This window comes from Ambystoma mexicanum, chromosome 5p (genome assembly GCF_040938575.1).
Source record: "Ambystoma mexicanum isolate Mex_15411 chromosome 5p, UKY_AmexF1_1, whole genome shotgun sequence".
Classification (NCBI taxonomy): Eukaryota; Metazoa; Chordata; class Amphibia; order Caudata; family Ambystomatidae; genus Ambystoma; species Ambystoma mexicanum.
This window is the reverse complement of record NC_090930.1, coordinates 644477311-644502145: the sequence shown is the minus strand read 5'-3', so window position 1 is coordinate 644502145 and position 24835 is coordinate 644477311.

Below are 24835 nucleotides of genomic sequence, written 5' to 3'. Positions count from 1 at the left end.
GGGTACCAGTGAGGATGATCTCTGTCTTATTGGCATTCAGGCAGAGATCGTTAGCAGCACACCAATCCTTAATTGCGGACAGACACTCAGGGATGAGCGAAGAGGAGCAGGAGGACAAGGCCGAGTGTAGCCTGAAGGAAAGCTGTGTGTCATCTGCATAACACTGAAAATTAGAGGTAAAGGTAGAGATCCTGTGGGCCAAGGGGGCCCTGTAGACATTGAAGTACCAGGAAGATAGGTCTAGATCCCTGGGGGACACCACAAGCAAAGAGTGTGATAGAGGAGAGAAAGGTCCCAAGTTCCACCTGGGAAGGACAGTCAGAGAAAAAAGAGGCGAGCCACGTCATGGCCTGATCTGTGATGCCAGGGTATCACAGAGACAGGGGATGTTGTGGGTTACTGTATTGAAGGCAGAAAAGAGGTCAAGAAGAATGAGGACAGAGGAGAGTTGGAGTCACGATTTGGGACCAAGTCTTCACAGGGGTTCAGAAGTGAGGTTTCTATTCCCCTGGATGCTTTAAAGCCAGACTGATGGTCATGGAAACAACCAACAGGGTGTGGAGTGATAGCCAACTTCTCCAGGAGTTTGCCAAGGAAATGAGTGATGGAGATCGGGCGATAGTTTGCCAGAATATAGGGTTCAGCAGAGGGTTTTCTGAGCAGAGGGTGCACAAGAGAGTGGTGAGAGGAGTGAGGAAAACTCCAGTGCAGAAGGAGAGGTTGCACAGATCGGCCAAGGCTGGAACAAGAGTGTCAATGTTGTACTTGATGGTTTTGGAGGGTCTGGTGTCCATAGACCAAACTTGTTTAGAGACCAACTCAGGTGTGACAGGGGAGAAGAAGAGAAAAAGAGGGGGTGGGGGCGGTCGAGGGGGGCTCAAAAGATGTTGGTGCAGGAGGGGGTGCAGAAGAGAGAGAGGGCAGAATGTCCTGTGTTATGGCGGTGAGGTGTGCAGCCAGGGCCAAGCAAGGGGCCTGGAGGGGTGCAGTAGAGGATGCGGCTGCAGTAGGGTTGGCTAGTTCCCTGCAGACTTTGAAAAGTTCAGCTGTGTTGTTAGATGCTGCGGGGATGCAGACTTGAATATAACTCTTTTCTTGAGGTGGATGCAGCATCTATATTTCCTTTGAAGAAGGCGACAGGCCAGTTGGCTAGAGGGTGAGCCTGAAGATCCCCATTTCTGTTCTGCTGCTCTGAATTTGCATTTAAGGGCAGCCAGATCGGAGTCGTACCGAGAGTTGCACTTTTTGGCAGGCTTCAATCGGACCCTCATTACAGGGACAAGAATGTAAAGAGTGTTTGAGATGGAACAGGGAAAGGTAGAGAGGGCTCTGTCCGGGTGGAATCAGCTGCATGAGTAGAAGGAGGAGAGTAGGAGGAGGCAAAGGCAGCCACTGACACTCCTCTCATGGGTCGGATGACCTTGAAGGCCGGAGGTGGTGAGGGTGTGCCAGAGCTAAAGGAGCTTCAAGAGAGAAGATAATGATCAGTCCAGGAGAGTGAGCTAGTGCAAGGAATAGAGAGCGGGATGTCGGTGGAGATGAGAGCATGCAAGGTGTGGCCAGTGGTGTCGGTTGGGCCAGAAGTTACAATGGCAAGAGAAAGGGAGTCACACAGGTTGCGGAAAGGCCCTGAAGAGTCAGGAGAGTCAAGACGGAAGTCCAGATCCCCCAGCAGGAGAAGTTGGGAAGAGGAGGAGAGTAGAGAAGAAGCCAGGTCAGCCCATTCTGAGAGGAAGAGGGTGGACTGGGCCAGCGGCTGATAGAAGGTGGCCAGGGTAAGAGAGGAAACAGGCAAGAGAGCAAAACTTGGCATTCAAAGAAAGAGTAGACCTGAGTGGGAATGATGGAAACAGGTATCCACCTCCTGGCCTGTTGGGTCTGGGATCAGAGAGGATCTTGTAGCCTTCTGGGAGAAGTGTATCCAAATGTGTGACAGAGCTGCCCTTAAACTATGTCTCAGTAAGAGCAAGAACATCAAGGTCTAGGAGTTCAAGGAGGCGGCATATGTCAGAGGAGTGCTTGCCAGCCAAGCAAGAGTTTAGTGTGGCAATGTGGAGCAGATTTCCACTTTTGAAGGACTTATGAGGAGGGGGGCATGGGGCAGAGGTCCCCCCGTAAGCGGCGAGAGTGCCTTAGAGATAGAAGTAGGAGGAGGCAGAGGAGGCGAAGATGACAGCGGTGTCGGTAAGGAGGGTGTACGCAAGGGAGCCAGGACAGTGATAGATGGCAAGGGAGCCAGTGTAGCAGAGGCTGCAGGAGGCAAGGGAGCCCCAAATGCAGCAGCAGTTGGTGGCCCAGGCACGAGAGTGGAAGAGGCTGACGCAGTTGTCAGTGCAGTGCATTTGGCAAGGGAACCAGTACAGTTGAAAGCGACAAGGGAGCAGTTGTGAGAGAGGCATTGAGGTTGGTAGGAGGTAAGGTAGCCAAGGTGAACATAGCTGGCAAGGGACCCTGGGCAGCCATAGAAACAGATGGCAAGGGGGGCCGGGAGGAGGAAAGATTAAAGTTGATAAGGCAAGTAAGAGGTTGGGTTCAGTCCCTTGTACCAGGATGGTACCATTTCGATAGACATTTATGATCACCCTGGAAGTGGAAAAGAAGGCAAGAAGGACCTCCCAGCGGGGGACACCATTTATGTGTGAGGAAGAGTAAGGAGAGAGCAAAGCGACCAAATGGAGAGTCCCTAGGTTGGGAGAAGGAACAACAAAGAGATAATGAGAATATATGTGTGTTCATTTCTACATCATATGTCATTCATTTGTTACCCCAGAAACATAGTATAGATACTCATTTCAATTTCCCATTTGTACAATTTGAATATGGTGCTTTTTACAACCTTAACCCAGAAGTGGAACTATAACAGGCATTAATCATAGATCGCTGAATCACAACTACTGCCCAAGCATAGGAAGGGCCTTGGGTGGCTGGAACAGTGGATGGAGAATGCATTCTTGCACACTGTTCCAACAACCTGATTGGCTAATGGCCCTTCCCCGGGTATTAATGAAATTTAGACAGAGTAGCATACACTGTGGGTTACCACCGTCCTGATACATAACAGGTGGTATTGCAAAAACTGTGCACCAGTTCATGAGGGAAAAGTACTAGGGTAAAAATGTACCTAGAGCAAAAAAATATTATTTAAATACATTTTTGCAACAAGGCAAAGGTCTAGTACTAGGGGATATTTCTCTAATGCAAAAAGGCATTAACATGACATGTTTCTGTATGTATATATGTATGTATTTATTTTTTGTATAGCGCCGATAGCCCGTGGGCATCAGGGCGTTAGGCAAACAACGAAAAACAAAACAATACAATAGGAACGTCTGCGCTAAGCCATGAGGTGGTCATAATCACCCATATCCCAGTTCATCATCTGAAAAGATGAGTCTTCAACCCTTTCCTAAAAACAGTAAGGTTGGTAACGGTTCTGAGTGTTTCTGGAACACTGTTCCACAACCTGGGGGCCTGCACCAAAAAGGAACTGCCCAGCCCAGATTTCAATTTAAACTTGGGGACGATCAACAGACATTTACCCTTTGAACGAAGATTCCTACTGGGGGTATGAAGCACTAAGCCCTTTTTCAGATACTCAGGAGCAGAGCCGTACAGGCATTTATGCACCAGGCAGAGAGCTTTGAATTTAATACGCTCCTCCACTCTGAGCCAATGCAAGGCTATTCTCTCTGCAGTAACATGATCTCTTTTCTTCAGATTTTTTACCAGCCTAACCGCGTTGTTCTGAAGCACCTGACAACTAGAAACATCCTTAGAGGAGGCCCCTAATAACAGGGCATTGCCATAGTCAAGCCTTGATAGTATAATGGCCCTGGCTACGGTGGCCATATTACCCTCATTAAGAAACGGCCTAATGGCTTTCATGAGCCTTAAGTAATATGCCGTATTTTTTTGTAGGTAGCTAGTCTGGGCATGAGAATCCACCTGTGAGTTGACGATTATTCCCAGGGTCTTCACTTTCTGGACCACCTGGATAGTGGCATTCTTGATTTTAAACGATATATTCTGCTCTAGGGTGTTGTCTGCCCTAGTGCTAATTGCACTTGTATTGGTGGAAAAGTGCTGTATTATCATCCAACGTGTTACCCATGTTGAACCATAAAACTCAGGGACCACTTCACTGTAAAATAAAAAAAAAAACATGGGACCTGATTTGCAAAGTGTTTTCAATGGGCTTTTCCCATTGTAAACCACTTTGTGAATTACGCCCATGTTGTTTAGACTACTCCTGGCAAACTGTTCTGTGTTGATACCGCTTTCTTTCTCATCAGGAATCTTCAATGCTTGAGACCAAATGAAGAATGACATTGTCCTTGAGTCTATTTTGTACAAAATGTTCTATATAGGATCATTAATGTATCAGGCGTTTAAACATAGACCATTAGGATTTGGCAACCGTAGTGTCTTTCTCTTTCATAGAGAAGAATCATGAAGGTGCTCTTCCTGAAGACCAATGATTATACAACTAGAAGAAATACTGCCGGCAGTCGCTCCCGCTGATACCTTGGTTCACTCACTCATTTTATAACAATATCGTCTCATTTGCAATTTTCATTGGTGCTTACAACAAAGCACAGCTCTTCCTTTAGGGTATCCACACAAGCACTGGAATAACCTAGTAAACCCAATCTTTATTAGGTAGCTAGAAGGTCAAATTGAATTTGGTCTGTCTTCCAGTATAACATATATTGTTTCCTCTCATCACTAAAGTTCAGTAATTGCCTTCAGTCAACATTTCATAGAGACAGAGAGTTGCTAACGTTTCAAGCCTGGATGACTAATCTATCAGAAGGATTCAGTAGATATTGAAATATGTTTTACCACATCATGCCAACACACAACTCTGGTAAAGCAAATAAGACTGTGGGCTGTCCTGTCAGCAGGGGATAAATGGTCCTTGGTGAACACAGAAACTGCAAGACAGGGTCATTCCAAACAAGTATGTAAAAAACGATTTAGAGATCCTCGGATGCACCTGATAGCTGCCTTGCACCGGTATAATGACTGACCGAATAGGTAGCTTTATTTGAATTCAATGATTAGATTCAGTGCCAGTAGACTCAGTTTCCCACCAATCATGCAAACTCTTTAAAGGGGTATGTTTACCTTAAGTGCCAAGGACGAGTATGCTCGTCCTTTTTGCACAGACGTGCATAATACCCTGGCAGTTAGGATCGGTTAATTCTCAACAATGTTGTCTCAGATCCTTTCCTATAGCTCACAGATCCAGGGATGAAAGAGGCACATGGAAACATCTAGAAGAGTGTGATTTGCGTTCACCCAGAGAAAAACCGTCCATCCTTATTTTATAAAGAAATCTTGGAAGGAGCATGAAAAAGAAAGGGACTTAAGGGGCTGAAAAGAGCGCCTTCAAATTATAACCGATGACATATGACAGATGAAAGAATTAGTAAAAAAGGGAGAGGGCAGTGATGAGGAGTCCGTGGAGAAAAGGAACATGGATACATGACTGCAGAATCCCTGCCTAGCATATCAGTCACATGCAAGCCAAATTCCTAACTACAGTCGCTGTTAAATAACCCTGAGGGTCCCATTGCACTCAAGGGTAGCCACCAACACGCACCCTGAATGAGGTTTGCACCATGGAAATTGCCAACCCTCAAGGCTGGTGTATTTTTCGCAGTTGCTTAAAAATGCAGGTTCCAGCTTCATAGCGAAATTGCATATATCTAGAGCGTGTATTATCATTTTTGCCTTTCGTATATTTTATCGGCAGCTATATTCAACATAGAGCATTAGGCAGATTTGAATCAAATGAGGAAAATCACAATGGTCATGGAATTGTACATTCGGAGTGTATTCATCAAGCTAATGTTTCGCTTTGAAAAATTCAAATTGACTGCAGATTGACTGAAGAGTTAAACATCATTTCATGCTTGCATAGATTTGTTATGCAAGCTAATATTGTTGTGCATCTCCGAAGTCTTTTAGCAGTAATATGAACTATTTAACACAATAACCAATTTATCGTAATTCCCTGCTTGAATACACTCTAAAATACCTTGAGTTTGTCATATGTGCCCATTAGTAGGAATTCAATGTTGTTCGGTTTAGCTCAAATAACTACATCCAAGGCATGCACCGCTACATTGAGCAGCTCAAATTGGCATTGTAAAGCTATGTGCGTCGAATGGGAGGAAAAATGCATATTCTCTGTACTGACAATAAATGCTAATCATTTTCAACCTGTGGAAGCTATCGAGTGTGGTGGAGAACACTTGGAACTGGCATAATTCTCTGAGAGGCAGAAATGCCACATGTTATGCAGAGGCGCAGAAGAACTCTCTTAAAGAACCATGTTAATGACATCCAAGAAGCACTATAGTATATGAAGTCATCCTGCTTCATTTATGTTCCTATGATTTTGTGAGGTAAGTATATCATTTGTTTAATACTCTGATTGCTTTGATTTGCATGAAGCACATGTTGCATAATTATTTTTGCTTTCCAAACATGTCATCACAGACAGTTTTCGAGTGATCTCCTCACTCTGTCATTTCTTCCATTAAAGCAACAATTTCCAACCTAGCCCATAATTTTTCCTGCACTGTGGAAGAACGTTTACAATAGCAATACTCCCTTAAAGAAGGGCAGATTATAATCTCACTAAAAGCGCTATTCCACTCTGTGACACACATCAATTCCAAGAAACTAGTTGGCAAAGCAGAATTTCCTGCTGGAAATCATACTGTCCTTCAGCCTTGGCAGATTATAAATTGGCTTTGAGGTAGTACATAAAAAAACACATGCATCAGGAGAAGAACAACGTTTACTCAAACTGAATTCGATCTGCCTCTAAAAGGGGACAAGCAATCTTTAAAGTTTGTAACACATTTAAGATAATAAAGACCCTCAACAAACTCTTCCTGCACCAGGCCACTTTCTCATAAATAAGCATCTTCTTCTCCCACAAGATCACCACTGTGCAGGACAATATCACAATCTGAGAGCCTGTCCTGGATAAAGAAGCAGGCATTGATCCAGAGTCTGCTCAAGTGCAGCTAAAGCTGTTCCTGACACTTCACTTCTATGTTGCCCCCTGTAATGGAGAACCTCCCAACCAACCAATGACAATTCTTTGAACTGTGCTCTAGATCCATGTTAATCCACAATTGTAAAAAAAAAAAAAAAAGGTGTGGGTAATGCCAGACGCAACCTTGGGGTTATCAATTCCTCTTACTCTGAGGGATTGGTTTCTTAGCAGTAGAAATCCACCAGGCATACCAACATCTGATGCACGAGACTTCTGTCCTTTCACCCTACTTCCCTTTCACTGTGTATTCCTGCAATCAGTGTTTTGTCTACATCTCTAGACCTTTGTTGAGGTTCATAGAAGACTCTCTACAAGATAGTTTTAGACCATTGCAAAGCATTGGGGCAGTGGTTTTCTTGATGTTTCCTGGTAGGAGGAGACTGGTGGGAGACTGATACAATAAAATATGCAGTTCTCTTAAGCAGAGGTTTAGACCCTTTATTGCCAGACAGGTGAAGGTGGTATCCCTACCCCTAACCTCTGCATCAGCAAAAGGATTACAGTATAGCATGTCTAAGCTCATGCCCCTGTCTACTATACCTTTCAATCTTTATATGCTTATATATACTCCTATCGAGAAACCATGGGATGTGCTTTAATTCATATACTGATTACACTTGCGTGCTGCTCCCTCTGAAGGGTTACCATACCTGGATTAATCCAAACTGCCTCAAATTGAACTTTAGTAAAACCTGTTGGGTGTCCTGACCCACGTTTGAGCTATCATGCTCCAACATTTGGTGCTGTGGGCTTAGAAAATCCAAGATGGCCAAAAAGCCCACATGTGCGCCAGAATCCAGGAGAACCACGCAGTTTGTGCGCACACCAAGATGGTCACCCAAGGTGCCGCCCATTTTTGCCTATGTTGTGAGCACAGAAGGGCACAGAGCCTAAAACCATTGTAAAAGGGGCAATGCTGATTGCCAAAAGCAACCCATAACTGTTGGGAATTCGTTTTCCTCAGGTCCAACATGGCTAATTTATGGGCACAAAATTAATTTTACTGCAGAACCACACCAATGCCATTTGTTGAACCTGGACAATATACTTCCATGTAATATCTTTTGTTTGAAATGCTTGAATTCAAGACTGATCCAAAAAAATGCATGCAGTACCCGCTTTTGACTGAGGGCGGCGCTAGTGGTCTAAACTCTGACAGGGAAACTGCATGTCAGGAGTTTCAGGAGAGGCCTTTACATCAAAGGCTGGGAGTTAATTAAAATCTTAACCACATGCTGTTCCCAGAAGACAATCTGATTTAATTAACAGGCCAAAGGCTGGGAAACCTCTCACCTCCAGAGATTCACACCAGGAGTCAGAATCTCACATGACCTCTTGATTGATAGAAGGCAGACTGGCTGGCAGCCTCCCGGAGACCACACAACAGGCTCTTGCACTTGAATAGAATATGCTGATGTTGACTGTTGACTGTACACAAAGAGCTCCCAGCAGAAGACACATGTGATCACTGACCCACCCAAGTCTTGGAGGCGGACTCCAACACTCTGAGAACTGAATTGAAAGCAAAATATATATTTCACAGAAACACTGATAACTCTTTGTAATCAAATGACAGGAATGTATAACTTTGAGAGCCTTAATTTAAAAAATGTACCTTCGATTCAAGCCCAAACTCCAATTTGTGTGATGTTCTGGGGCAAAACCCTGCTATTTATGGATACTACACACTCTGTGTTTAAGCTAGAGACATGGGAATTTACTGGAGTATGTATGGACAGGCCGTGTATATGTGTATAATTTTTAATGAAAAACCAATATTGCAAAACCAGTTAAAAAATGCAAAATGTTGCCGTTTCTGAATGCAAGCTCTTAGAAACATCAGAGTTTGAACAGAGTATACCTCATGTGATACGTGATGGGTGCATGTAATTTCAAACCACTGTGTATCTATGAAATATGTCTTTAGGTCAAATATAGATTTGTGGGCAAACTGACCAGGGGAGGATCCTCTGACCCATAAAACCTACAGCATCACTCTGACTCACATTTCCTTCCCCCAATCATGGGAGAGGGGAGAATTGGGCCAATGACAAGTAGAAAGGGGCAGGCTTAGCTAGGCCCAGGCACACACCCACTTTCAAAACACATAAAAAGAGACTGCTGGGACAGGTAGGGACATTCAATTCCATTTGCTGTGGAGCATGCTGACCGACGACTTCACATCCAGAGATCCTACACTTAGACCTCCAAGCTAAACAGAGACTACAGAACTTTGAACCAAGAAGGCCCACTGCAAGCAAAAGTATTTGTCAGCAGGCCCAAAAATTATTTGCAGACTATTCACAGCCGGACCCAGCTGTTGATTCTGGCCTAAAACCCTGTGCCAGAAAAATCCAGAAGCAGTGCTGTACCCAGAGAAAGCAGAGCAGTATCCAGAACCAGAGGCCAGAGATCCAGAGTGACCCAGACCGCTGTTAGCAGAACCAGAGAGCTGATCCAGATCACTGTGAAGTGCCGAGACCAGAACCGGAGTCCAGTCCAAAACCTGACCAGATCCGTGGCGAGGCCTATTTCAAAAATATATTGTGAGTACCTAGCAGAACTGTGCAGAACCAATCTCTTAGTTAAAATAATCTAATCCAAACTATCTTAATCTAACCAGAACTGCCTCCTAGAAGTTGTCACTTGTTATTTTGCAAAGCTGTCACCTGTCATTTTCTCGCTGCAAGCTGTAACCTGTCGCTTTGAACTTTTAAAATTTCAAATCCGAAAAACAACCTTCACAAAATCGTTCATAACTCCGTAACCGTTTGGGCTAGGAACTTGGTTTAACTTTCCTCTGAAAGCTTAGAATCTTACCTTTCCAACCTAGAACCGACTTCCTTATACATTCTCCGCAATCACGATTCAGGCATTCACGAATTTTGCCGCGATTTGCGATTTGGCCCGATTTCTTTACTGTAAAAATCAGCAGCTTTTGCCTGAACTGCTCAAATTTCGTTTGCCTCTTAAGAACCATCCCTGAATCATTGCTAGAGTGAGCCTGAACTCATATTAACTAGATACCACTCACCCTGAACCTCCTGAAGGGAATTAAAAGCATTTTCAGCATATTTCTCACTGCATTGTCACCATATTCAAAGCATTTTGCCTGTGTTTCAAAACTCCTATTGTTGTATAAGCTGCTGAGGGGGAATTCTAAGAACTGTGTGCTCTCCTCTTCATTTCCTTACATTGCATAAGGGGGGGGTGGATTGCCAGAGAAAAGTGATTACATTGTTTTGTTGAAATCATATTGAGTATTTTCTGTATTGCATTTTCATTCAACATTGCATCCATCTGAAACAAGATAAAGCATTCTCTACCACCTTATTCTTCTGTTCCTATTCCCAAACGTGCTACCTCATCTTTTATACCACTCCTGGGTAATCAAATCAGTTTATTAGTAGAACATTACCCATTGTTGTTAACTGCTCATGTTCTGAAGTGTGATATTAATTATTAATTTATTATAAAGTGTGATATATATATATATATATATATATATATTGTTTACATTCTCAAATAAACCATTTAAACTTGCAAAACAGAACTACTTCTTGGCTCAGTGGGATCAGGGGGGGTTCCAAGAGAGGGATGTTATATAGGGGTAGTCATCCAGAACTCATGAACTGGACATAAAGATATATCAATAAGGGTTTCCATTCAGTATCCCAGATTAGGCAAAGTGCTGTATTGAATCCTCTTACAAACCGAAATAGTATTGTATGGTGCTGCAAATGAATTATGGAACAGATAGCTTTGACTCATCTTGCAAGGCGTCTGCCTTGAAGCACCTTCCCAAGTTCGACATCTTGATGTCCTAGTTGAGGGTCAACTCCTTTTGCACACTCAGATCGTGAAATTCTCCAAGGATGCTTTCTTTCAGCTGCGGCTTCTTCAGAGAACTCTTATTTTTGTTCCTCCTGCTCACTGCTTTGCCCATGTCAACTCCTTTTTTATATTCTTCTTTATAGCTTTTTGAAAAAGGTTTTCTTAATCTCCAGAAGGCAATTTATTCATAATCTGGTGGCCTGATAGGTGCTCTGCTTGAACATAACCTCAAGAAGATGTACTGGCTTCGAATAGAAAGAATACTGTTTACATGTGAGAGTCTTGCCCGCAAGACTATGGGTGGCACAAACAATTATTCTTGCACGGACCCACTAGACCTAGTTTGGTCAGGCATTTTGAATTGGTGGTGTGCCCAGGTTTTAAGAAACAGAATCTGTTTAAATAGGAGATTCTAGTTAGAGGTTTCACACTTGAGGCATTCTCTCCCAGTCACGCTCCAGCTAACACAAGATCACTGCAAATGTCAGATTAAAAAATAAAATAGATAAATATTTCACATTATATTTAAACTATTCAGGTACCTTCAGATGCCAATTGGGCTCCTACAGCCTTTTCATGAATCAAAGCTATATGTTGGCTTTTTAAAAATACAGTCATAGAATGGCTGAAACTCGGATTTGTGAGGTTAATTATTAGCATTGCCTTTATTTCCTTTAAACTACTGTCTTCCAAGTGCAGCAGATTCCTGTGCTTATTCATGCCTGTCTGCAGTGATTATTATTATTATTATCATTATTATTATTATTATTATTATTATTATTATTATTATTATTATTATTATTATCATCAGATATTACGGGGCTACAAAGTAACTAAACGTTGACTATGGTTTTCTACTGCTGCCTTGTGTACCTCTTTAAGCCGAGAGTCAGACGACTGCATCAGCCTCTTGTGTGACTTGTATCTGTTCTTTTTTGTCTCGCTGGCTCAGTGCTGCACGTCAACTTGATTGTACTTGAAATTTGTTATGGTGTTGTTCAACTGTCTCTGCTGTAGTTTGTCTCTTGGGTGGCATGATAAGTGAATGACAGGTTTAATGTGTCCTGCTGTCTCAGTGCTGCTTTTCTGCTTGCCTGTGCTTGAAGTCTTTGATGGCTTTGTTCAACTGTCTGTGCTGCCCGAGCTGACTCTCTACACAAGCATCAGACAACTTCCCAAAAGTAGATCTTCTCTTGGGTGGCATGATGATTGAATTACAGGTTTCTTGTCACTGGGGATGTGTACTTCTTGAGTGTCAATAAGATTAATTTACCGGATGTTCTTGTATTGATGGTCCAAGATTACTTGTACTAATGTTTGGCAGATTCTTAGCTTTTGTTATGGTCGTCTGTTAAGCAAATTAGCTATAGTCATTCATTAAGTAAAATACACAAACATTCTAATTTTATCTACCAGATGTACCGGTTTAGCAACTTAAAATAAGCATGTGTCTTGATTGTATCCACCAGCAGTGCCAATTTAGGAACTTTAAACCCCACCATTATTTTCCTTGTAAAAGAAATGCATGTTAGACCCCTGTGGAGTCCTATCAATATTTACCCCTATATTTCTATAGCAGGCAAACAGACAAATACACTTTCAAAATATTATTATTACTATTAGTAATAGGAGAACTAATAATAATAATTTCATTATTGTTATATTACTACTGATTCTGCTTCTACTATTACTACTATTAATAATAATAATAATAATAATAATAATAATAATAATAATAATAATAATAATAATAATAAACAATATCAGGTGTTTGTTGAGTGCCTCTAGCTAGAATCTAGTGGAGTAACTTTGCTGAAAATGTTGGCGGAGCATGACATCTAAAGGAAAGGGTCCCCTGCCAAATGAGTGGGACAAAATGGTTTGCCGGAAAATGCGTGGTGGACAAACACCCGTGCCCACCTTAAATTTACACCCATGCTAGAATCCTCCTGTTTGTAAGTGCTATGATAAAAGCTTAATTATACTCAATTTATTTCCATTGGAAGGATAAAGAAATGAGTCAAACATGACAGGAGTCAAGCTTCCAAAATACGAAATCTCAACACATCAGAAATAAATGCTTTATTCACGAGGTAACCCGTTGTGTGTCACACTGTCAACATGTTTGGATTGACATTCTTGCCAATGCAAACAGGACATTAATATATTGGATACCAGTGATTTCTTCTCTAACCTTATTGATTTGACGAATTGGATTATTCAATGCTTGCCACCTCTTTTTCCCAAATCCACCATGAACAAGCTCTTCCCCACGAACCAATTGAAAGTGTTAGTGTTAAAGCCACAATAGTTCATATGAATCTAACAAATCAAATTGTAAAATAGCAGTTTACTCACAACGCGCTATTCAATGGGTTTAAAACAAAAAAAATGTTGTTTCACAGACATTTGATGAATGTGAAGCAGGTGATAGAGGATGATATGAAGCACCCTGCATCTTATGTCACAGGTATTGTATACTGTACGATTCTATACCTTTGCTTACCTTCAGCAGGTTAAGCACATGCAATAATGTGTCTATACCTTGCTTTCTAAAGCATGCATCTAAACGTGAGGAATTAACTTGCTCTTATGTTCTTTTTTTTTAGTTGTCTCTGATTACAATTGCCACAATTAGCATAGGTCAAAAGGCAGTGCACACACAGTTTTACCACAGATGGTATCAAATGGTTTTCACGGAAGCACTGGTACTGTTAGCAACGGTGCAGGTGCTTCCGTATCCCCATTCCTATGGAGTCCTCTAGTACTCCAGGGGAATAGGGTCTTACACTTTCTGCCGCATGACATCCCGGGCTACCGGGACATGTAATGTCCGGGTGGCACTGGGATATCAGGCAGAGGAACAGTGTTACGAGTTTGGGAGCAAACCGTTGGTGGCTCCAGCAGGTTACCGCCAAACTCGCAATGAAGCCCAATGTGTTTTGAATATGTGTTTTGAATATGATTTGAATTCTTTTTTTTTCGTTTGCAATAATTTTCATATATTTGTTTTTTTTTATTGTTGCAGTTTTTTTAGTAGCTTACTAATAACTAACCTATACACAAACAACACTGATTACTTCTTTGAGCCCTTTTTCTAAAAAAAACAATTAAACATGGCTCTAAATGGCCCTACAAGTCCATACCTAGAAATTAATTGAAACCAATGGGCCTCATTATGAGTCTGGCGGTAGCCGTGCCAGTAAATACTGGCACGGCTACCGCCAGAGTAATATGTTTACCGGCAATGGGGATGTACCGTGGCATTCCATCCCCGGCGGACCCAGTAATTCCCCTTTGCCGGATGCCAGTAAACATTACACTCCATTCCCAAGGACTCAATGGGAATGAGGAGGACGGTAGCACGGCATCATTAATAACAGTGCTGGTGCTTCAATGTAGGTCTGCTTTTGGGTGCCGGTCCACCTGGTAGATCAGACCTGCCAGCCTGTAAGGCACCCGCTCGCAGACCTCATAGTTTGCCGGTCCTGTAACAACGGTACCGGCAAGCTTACCAGTACCATTGTTACTGAACCGGCAACCATGTAATGAGGCCTAATATCTCTTGATTGATTGAAATCGTTCATATCTAGAACTGCATTCTTCACATTTAAGGACAAATAGAGGTTGGAGAAATGAGAAATCATTGAAGAATTGAATGTAAAATGAGTATCCTTTAGAACGGTGTTGGCAAATCCATCACTAGGCCGAATGTTGTCCGGGCAATTTTGTACAAATGCACCTGTTTGTTGGATAGGCTTGTGTCTGTGCCACACATTTTCTCACAGCATGGGTGCAGGCTTCCATTCCCCACATCTGTGTTCCTCCTTTACTTTCACCAGTTTCACCATCTTCTCTCCCTTTTTCGGACCAGGAAGGTTTTAGTCCAGGGGCCTCCAGTCCGGGCTCTTCCAAGGGTCCACTCCAATGACACCCTGCTCCATGGGCGCATGTGAAGGAAGGCAGTTAATGTTTAAATAAGAAGAGAAATAGACCGATTAAGTATAAAGTAAAATACTTTTATTGCCGTTATTCCATTTCCATTCATGACCTGGAAGAAATATTATATATTATACAATATAGAAACACATTATACAACATCTCATTTTCATTCATTTTTGTGAAAACAAAAGCATGTGTTATGCAGCATATACACAGCTCCCTCTGCAACTCTCAGAAAGCAAATTTATGGATTAAGCATAATGAAAACATGCAATTCAAACACATCCCCCATTTGTTCCACCTATTTGGAAACCAAACATGTATACAACCTATCATTAATCTAGAAATACAATATAACAAGCTAAACAATTTTTTAAATGTAAAAAAAAAATTCTTGTCACACCTCACATTGAAACTCTCACGCACACGTAATCACCTGTTTTAGCCCCCTTTTTACAATTATATTAATAATTCCTTTCTCACTTACTTACCTGCAATGTTGCATCTACTTACATGTTACAGTGAATCCATTCAAAGTAAAATGCCATACATTTTTTTTTTGCTTTGACTTTAGAATACAACTGCACCTTTCATTTCCTAATAGTTCCTCCAGCTTGATCAAGCCTTCTCACCTCACGTTTTGGGTGAAATGGCTTTATTTGATTGACGTGGACAAATTGTTCCATGGTCAGATCTCCTTCCTTTATCACAATTCTGTAAACAACATGCTAAACATTGCCCACAATTTTGCATGGGCTGTGCCAGGATGCTAGAATAAATAGAAATGTAGCATTCTTGTGTTTACCTTTAGTAAAGTCAAATTTAAAAATGTGAATGCCTACTTCATACTCTCTCACAAATGTTTTCTTATCAAAGTATGATTTGGCACTGTTAGCGGCTCTTTCGAAATTCTGCTGTGTAAATGTAAATGCATGCTGTAAATGATTTCTCAGCTCTTGCACATATTCATGAATTGTGCTGCATTTACCAGAACCTGTTCATTGATCTGGTATAACACATGTTTTGTGGCAAAAACCATTTTTCCGCTTGTCCTAATTTTGTCTGGGCTGAGATTTGGGGATTTTTCTGGTGTTGACCTGATAGTCCTTAGCACCAAAAGGAGTCGCAAATCCCAGATGGACCATGCTTCAGCTACAAACATTTTCAAAATGTCAATAATTGATCTATTGCAACATTCCACACCACCAGAAGAAGATGGTCAATAGGAAATAGGAGGTTTTCACTCCCAAAATGTGCCACATCTAAGTCATCACTGCACTAGTAAAATGAATTCCATGGTCTGATTCTATTCTTTGAGGCAAACCAAACCTAGAGAAAATATGATTCACAAGCAATGTGGCTGGTGTCTTCACACTGCAGGCAGGTGCTGGAATGCACTTCAAGCATTTGGACATTAAACAGGTGCCTGTTAGCATATATCTGTTGCCCCGTGCTGTTCTTTGGACAGGACTAATGAAGTTGATATGCAAATCTGAGCATGGAAGTGTCAGATCTCTTTTCATTAATAGTGCCCGATGTGTTTGAGAGGTGGGCTGAAACTGTGCACACGCTGGACATCCTCCTGTATACAACTCTACATCTTGGTACAATTGTGGCCAATAGATATAATCCTACAATATACCCAATGTTTTTAGTGAAACTATGTGATCTGCAGTTAAGGCATCATGGGCATGGTGTAGCATCAACCCACAAAATGACAAAGGTGCCACGCACTAGATTTGGCATGGTACAGCCTCCCGAACCATCATCCCATCTTGTAATCAAATTCTCTTTATGTTCTTTAAAAACACCCTCAGCTCTTCTCTCCCTTTACAGTGCTATTCAGCCAAAGGATTTTGCTCTGTATCTAGTAAATGGTTATAGAGTATACCTAAATGTGATGTTCTTTTTGTGCCTTGACCATGTCCTGATCGGGAGTATCAAAGCTCCACTTTGCCACCGGCTGGTCAACTGTACCCTGAGCTTTGGAGCATGTTTTCGCATCCACCTGGATTTCACCAAGTGGTTGCTCAATAGGAAATAACTCTCCCATCACTGCTTTAATCTTGGCCAGCTGAACTACCTTGTCATTCCCCTCTTTGTCGTGACATGGGGTTTAAAAATGGCCTTGTATTTTCCTCCAATGAATGATCATATCATTCTCTGACACAAGCTTATCTATGGCTTGAATCATTTTACCATGTTTGAGTGGCTTCTTGTTAGATGTGATAAATCCTCTCAATTTCCACCCAGGTAAATTATCACCAAAACTATTCTGGCATAATCATAATCAGTAACTAAAACTATTTATTGGCATTTATTTTCCACTGCTGTGGATATTGCCTTATGATTTGACTGCTTTTGGAACCTAATCTCATGCTTACCTTTGGGATGCCATTACACTTTACCCTCACATTCCCTATTCCTGACACCAATTCCTTATCAGAATCTCACCTCCCCAGTCATATGTGTCATATGCACATCCATCTACATATAAGGTTGGGCGATACCTATATGTCTCTTCACTGAATGCCTGATGTGTGGGGATTGTTCAAATTCAATCAAATTAGTTTCTAACTATGTGCCATCAGAGGCACAGACAGCTGCATAATCATCTAAGTCTGCTAGCCCTTGATCAGCTAGGCTATTTGTATTATGTCCATATCTCACTTCCACTGGGAATCCCTGGAATGCCAATGGCCATGATATGATTCTTGACTGAGCTAAATTCCCTGATCTGATTCTTTTACTCTGCAAAAATTTCAGAGGCTGATAATTTGTTTCAACAATTACTCGCTCCGCCTAAATAATGGGGTAGAAATGTTGTAATGCCCCCACAATGGCCAATAGTGCCTTTTCACATGTGCTCAATGCTGTTTCTACCTGTGATAACACTTTCCTGGCATATGCAATGGTTTTGCTATTTGAATCATGTTTTTTGATATAAGACTGATGAAGTACGCTGATCTGTGAATCCTATCTCTATAAAGTAATCCGGGTTCTTCAGTGGATAAGCTAAACATGGGTCTTTTATCAAACCCTTTTTTTTAACTTGGTGACCGTCTCACATTGCCCCTTTCCCCATTTGCAGGGTACACCCTGCTTCAGTAATTTAGACAATGGATGTGTAATTTCTACATAATCTTCAAAACACTTTCTGTTGTAACTTGTCATTCCTAACAAACTCTTTTGGCTCTTCAGATTGGTGGTAGCTTTAATTTCTGAATAGCCTCATTCTTTTCTTTTGTGGCTTTAACCCTTGCTCTGTTAATTCGTACCCAGGAAGTTCACTCTTTTTCTACACCACTGCGCTTTCTGTAATTATACTGTTGCCCCTGCCATTTGTAACTGTCTGAACACATGTCTAATTTCATTGAAGTGACTTTTTATGTTTTCATTCTTGATCAGGACATCATCCATATAGATCACAGTTCCCCCTCGGCTGCATCTGGGAGTGATTTTCTAAGAAATATCGCAAACTCACACCCATTATTGCTATAACCAAAAGGGGTACGATTGCATGCATACTGCAATTGATAAACAATAAGCCAAATAGAGTTTGAATATTTTCAGCTAGAGGTACACACTAATTACCTGCTGTTAGATCCAAAGAGGTAAATACCTTTGACCCTTGCACCTATCCAAGGCCTTCACCAATAAACAGAAGTGGCCACCTTGACACAGGTACCCTCTTGTTTAATTCACTCAAGTCTGCACACAAGCACCATTGACCTTTGGGCTTTAGCACACCTAATATGGGAGTATTTGAAGTACTATGGATAGGCCGAATCATTTCTCTGGATTCTAAATTGTTAATTATTTCTGCTAGGGACTCCAGACAGACCAAGAGTAGCCTATATTGTTGTACAAATACAAGCTCCCCACCATATCCTTCTGGTAGCCTAGCAACATGCAAATCAGTAATCCTGCAATCATAGTCATCATTAGCAAATCTTCTAAAGAAGGGACTTCTGTGCTTTCTTCTAGCAGTCTCTCCTTGAAGAGACACCACTCTCAGATATCTTGGCACAACAGCTTCCATTTCAATTTTCTGTATTTCTTTTTGCTGTTTCTTTTTTTCAGATGCACCCACCGTAAATAGGATGCAATTATCCTGATGACAACCAATCACATATTTTGATTCATAAGGGTAAACAGAGTGAATCTTGAAAATCCTCTTCGGTTTAGAATCTTAGGACTCAAACAATTCATCCTGTGAAGTGACATAGCTTTCAGGGATGTTGTCAGTCACTGGCTTATCTAGATCAGCAGTGAATTGGGATTACCGCACCGCCATCCCAAATGCTGTACCTTCTTCCAGATGAATGTCTTGGCATACCTTGTTATTCACCAGTATTCGAATGGGCCATCCCCAAACTCTACTAATAGTGTATATTCACATTCTAGTCCCTGCTGTCTCGTGGATTCATTGAGACACACAAAAGCTTCAGGCCCTTGTATCTGTTGTCCCTCTCTGTACTTTAACGCTATAGCAACTTGCCTGATGAAAGCAGGAATATTGACATCATATATCTCTAATATGATGTATGAAGAATGCCCTGAATTTAGAACAGGAAATACCACAAATAGGTGGCTATTAAAACTCTCCAAGAGAAGTATCTTTGAAATAATTAGTAAACTTAAAAATTCCAGATGCCCTGGCCCAAATGACCTTGCATCTATGGTCATTAAACATGACTCACACATATGGGCCGAGATTATATAGACATTATGCAAGAAAGTATGCAATGAAAAACATATACCATCTTATTAGAAGACCTCTATTCTATTACCAGTATATAAAGCTGGCTTGAGAGTTGCACCGGAAAATGACTGTCTACTCTCCCTACTTGATACCACTAGTAAAGTGTTTACTGCCATTGCACTAGACCATTTAAAGTGCTGGACTAAAGCCAATTATCTTCTTAACCCCTTCAAATCTGGCTTTAGAGTAGGGGCGAGCACTATGCATAATATCTGTCTATTAGATGCTATGATAACAAGAGCTAAGAGTAGAACTAATCCATCTATCAATGCTATGTTCATAGACTTCAGCTCAGATGAGGGCGTGGCCTGAGCTAATGCCGTGAGGACCTGCTGTCTCGGAGGCCCTGCCTAGATCCTTAAATGATCCTAAAGCTGACTCACAAATAAGCTTATTTGACTGGAGGTACGCCTGTAACGAACGCCACAAAACCTTGTGGCCTGATGCCATGGCTGCCCGATCCCCCCACGCACTAGAGCGGTTTGGGAGAAGAAATCGGGAGAAGGTGTAAGACGCACCGAGGTGGCGGACCGAGGGCAATGGCAGGACGATCCGAGCACAGGCACCGAACCGCCAGTGACCCGCAACAAGAGGCTGACAGCAGGGAGAGGCAGATGGCTCGCCTGGGCCGTGCGCATAAAACATTAGAGATTGCCACACGATCTCACAAGCACCAAGCGATGGAGGAAAAAAAAACACCCAGGGCGAGGTGAGGCCAACGCAGACTGAGGGGACATGTGCATGCCTGGCAACATCAGGAGCAATGAAGAGGAGCCCTGAGAGGACCTGCGAGCATGGAAAGGTATGCTGGGACACTCTGTCGGCAGGGGGAGCATTTTGGCGAAACCACAATGAGCTGGCCTGGGAGAGGGGACTGGGTCACGAAACCACGGCAAATTAACCCGGCCACAGAACCCAAGTAGGCAGTAAAGGAAGGCTCAGGACTGGGCCCTAGTGAGGACAGAATGACGTTACAGCACACGGTCCACAGCTGAGTCACCACCCTGGGGCCCTGCACATGCGGGAGAAGCACATGGCGAACCAAGTACACTGCATTGATCAAAACAAAGAGTAACACGGCCCACTGCAGCACGGTGAACACAACACAATCCAGGCCCATCAATGAAATGCTGGAGAAATATGCAACAGTGCCAAACTTTCACAGGTTGCGGATGGTTTGAGGAACTATAAATTAAAGCGTGCATACCACAACAAAAAGAGGTGCCTGGCTGAACTAATCTGAGGGACCCCCACACAGGAAGGACAGCAATGCACTAACAGTGCTGGGCAATCCAGGAACGGTATACAGACCAAAGCGAAGGCAATCACAGCCCACCGCACTGTGAGGAGCACGGCTCAAATCAAACCCTGTGCCGGGGAGTCACCAACAAAGCGTTAGGGTGCCACAGAACAGTGCCAAACCTCCACAGGCTGTGGTTGGCACAAGGAACCATACACTTACAAGCACGAACCACAAACCAGAGGGGCGCCCAGCTGGGCTGATCTGAAAGACCCCTGCAAGGGAGGGATAGCAGCGCACTAATAACACTGAGCATACCTGAAACACTGCACTGGCCAAAGCGAAGGGACTCGCGGCTCGCTGCGTAGCAGCGAACACAACACAACCCGGGCCTGGTGCCGGGACACCATCAATGAAACACTGGGGCACTAAACATCAGCGCCAAACCCCCACAGGCTGCGGGTGACCCAAAAAGCAGTAAACCAATGAGCGCAAACTATGACAGGGAGTGGTGCCTGACCAGATAGATCAAAGAACCCCCTCACGGGAAGGACAGTAGCGCACAAGCAGTAAAGTGCACATCACCAAAAGAAAAAAAAAGAAAAGAGATTACACACAACACATAATCTGGAATCGCTGGGGACATGCCCTCCACGAAACAGAAGAAGGAATAAAAAATCATGGACTCCTTTAACGCTGCCAAACAAAAGGGGCAACCACAAACTGCCGCAGAAACACAAGCCAAGCAGCCTGAAAAGGACACTGTCACTAAAGAGGACCAGGTACTTGAAGCAATCTCAGCCTTCATAGATACAAAGATTGAGGAGGTCAAATCAGATGTACAACCGATGAGACAAGACATGAGAAACCTCACGGAGAGGGTCACAATGGCTGAAACAGTGCTAAAGGAGATGACAGAAACCACTACAGATCTTGGTAAAAGGCTGACGGAGCAAGAAAGAAAGAACGCATTTCTGGAAGCCCGAGCAGAGGACACGGAAGGAGGCACCTGGCACAACAACATACGAGTTCTGGGAGTCTGGGAAGGGATGGAAGGATGCAACCCAACAGATTTTGTCGATAATATGATACTGCAGGAAATAAGGGCAGGAGCACTATCACAGGGGTTTGCAGTGGAAACGGCCACAGATCCTTGCAAAAAAGGCCACCACTGGGCTCACACCCTCGCCCAATGATAGCAAAAATACTGAACTTCCGCGAGGCCCCAGCGGTACAGAGGGCACAGAACTCTTTTGTCCCAATCAAGCTAAACTTAAGAAACTGAATCACAAGATGTACCCGTCTCAGCTCAAGGTGCTCTACAAAGGACGAGCCGTCTTCCTAGAAGCGCCGGCAGCGGCCAACATGTGGCAGGAGCACAACAACTTAGATGACAGCAAAGAGGTGGTCACATGAAGCACAACGGTCCCAAAGGATGAAAGGGGGGAGGGCAGAACACAGTAATAAAAGGTCCCGTGGGTGCGAGACAATGATTAAGAAGAGAAACACATCCTGTTATAAGGCATGAGCGAGTCAAGCACCTCCGACAGAGGGAATGAACACACCCTACGAACTGTTCGGCGTCAGTCAGTTGCTGACACACCACAGCCCGCATGCCATGACCCAGGAATGTCCGGCAGTTGCAGGGGGGCTCGAGGGCCATGGGCGAAAGGTGGCTGCTGAGCGCAGTTACCTAATTCTGGTTTGGTTAAGAGTTTGTTTGGTTTTGGTTTGTTTTGTAGTTGTAAACAGTTCGATTCCTACACAAAATGAGGGGTGCACTATGAAGCGCGGGTGTGTTGATGTGTGCGACTGGAAGAAGAAAAAGGCTACCTGGGAGAGAGACAAAAGGGGCTGCGGGGACGGGTTCTGAGACCAGGGGGGGTCAAAAGGCTGGGGACGGGGGACCTACACATTGGTATGGCTAACGAAATCAAAATTCTAAAGAAGTCCGGGGCCTGGGGGCATATATGCGCAGGAACTGAGTGAAGTCCTTTCTCAGTAGGAAGAGGGTGTCCATTGCACTGCTCCAGGAGACCGACCTGATACAGCAAACCATGGGAACGGTGATGGACCACTGGGATGGGCAGTGTTATGGGGCTCCATACTCCAAGCATGCCCGGGGGGTACTCATTTGGATAAGTCCAGTGGTCCGATTCAAAGTACTAACCTGGGAGGGGACCCAGAGGGCCGATACTTGGTAGTAAGGGTGTTAGGGACACTTCTCTGTTTAGGCTGAATTTCTTAACCTAGTGAGTCCCCCAGCAGCTTTGCTGGATTTCTGGAGTTTGCCAAGAGTGAGACTCTTTTCTCCCACTCTTGGACATGATTTGTGGTAGATTTCTTTGAATGTCAATGTGTTCGATGGGCTATGGGGTCTTTTACTCCATAGGGCCTCATATGTTTTGCTATGTGTGTTACACAGCACCCTCTGTGCCGTAACACTCGGGTGTTCTAGGTGACCCCCACCATAGACTCCATACCCTGGGACTGACTACTGTCTCCCAGGGCATGTAAAGTCACCATTGGCTTTACTAGACCTAAATTTACTAATAGAACTAGTACAAACCATCCTATTGTGGACGTACTGGTAGGGGCAATTCGACTACCCCTGGGTCTGTTGTTCGAGGGGGCACTGTCCCATCCCCCCTCGTCGAGTTTTGGCTGGATGAGGTGGAAACTACTTTTTATATTCGACCCCGAATATATTCCTATGGGATTCTTCCCATTGTTGGAGGCTAATACTTTTTCACGTTAGTCTCTAACATACCGCCGGTTTATTTATCATAAACAAATCTACCGGTTGGTATTTTCTGCCAGAACTCAGTTTTTAAAATGGCGTATGTGTTCACCTCTGTAACTCCGAACCAAAGGTTGAGCCCTTTGTTCCACTTTTGGCGGGCTTCTGCACAGAAGCCCTCCAAAGTGGTGCAATTCTGTCTGGTTACCACGGGCGGTGTGGGAGGGGGTTTAGGCACCCTGGACTGAGTTGCCTTGCCAACTGAAGTCGCACTCTAGTGTGATTGGCCCAAGTGCTGAGCCACCCCGCTCACCACTTAGAGTGTTTGATTGACAGCTAGGCTGGATGAATGGGGGTTTTCTGCATAAAAGCAGGGCTTTTGGGACTGGATCTTCAGAAGTCGCCACAGGACCTAAGAATCTGACGAGGGTAAAGCTGAGCCGACCTGCAACGACGACACATCCGGTTGAGCCCTGCTGAATCGACTCACCACTTCCCAACGACAGAGGAGATCTCCCTGCTGGAGAGTCTTCTCCCCTTGACTGGTGGGAACAACCAGTCCCCTTTGCTTTTTCTTCGCTTCCCGGGCGCAGTGGTCGAATTGCCCGTGCTGATACCCCGGCATCCGGATAGCCACTAGCCCGTACCGCGACCAAAAGGTGGTGCCTTGTGACGGAGCACTCCGGGCCTGGTCTCTTCCCTGGTGGTGCAACGATCTTCAACTTTCCTTCAACGACGAGACCATCTCATCTCTTGGCAAAGCCCTGACTTGCATCCACCACCAGGAACAACTGCCCCCGAAGAAGCTGTCTCTTCACTTTCAAGGTACCATGTCCGCCTGGCTTCCCTTGTGACGGTTAGCGTGAGGTGTCTTAAATCCTTACCTTTCCACTGGGTCGCCTCCAGACCTTCTTAACTTTTATTCTAAACTGGTCCAACCTTTCTGTGACAATTTGCTACAAAGACTCAAAGTGCATTTCCACTGTGATACTTTTTGGGACATATCGCCTTGCCTCTCTCCGAGTGGGCCTGGCCTCTGAACTTTGTGATCTACAGTAGACCCTGCCTTACTTGCCTTGCATTTTCTTCGTAAAAGTGTTGATACCAAGTTGGTTTCATACCCTGCCCTTTTCTCTCCCGTTCTAACGAATATTAGAGTGCCCATAGGTTAAATCATTCATCTCTGTCTGCAAATAAGTGGTGCCGTTGAACCTAGACTTGTCGAAATATTGTTAGAGG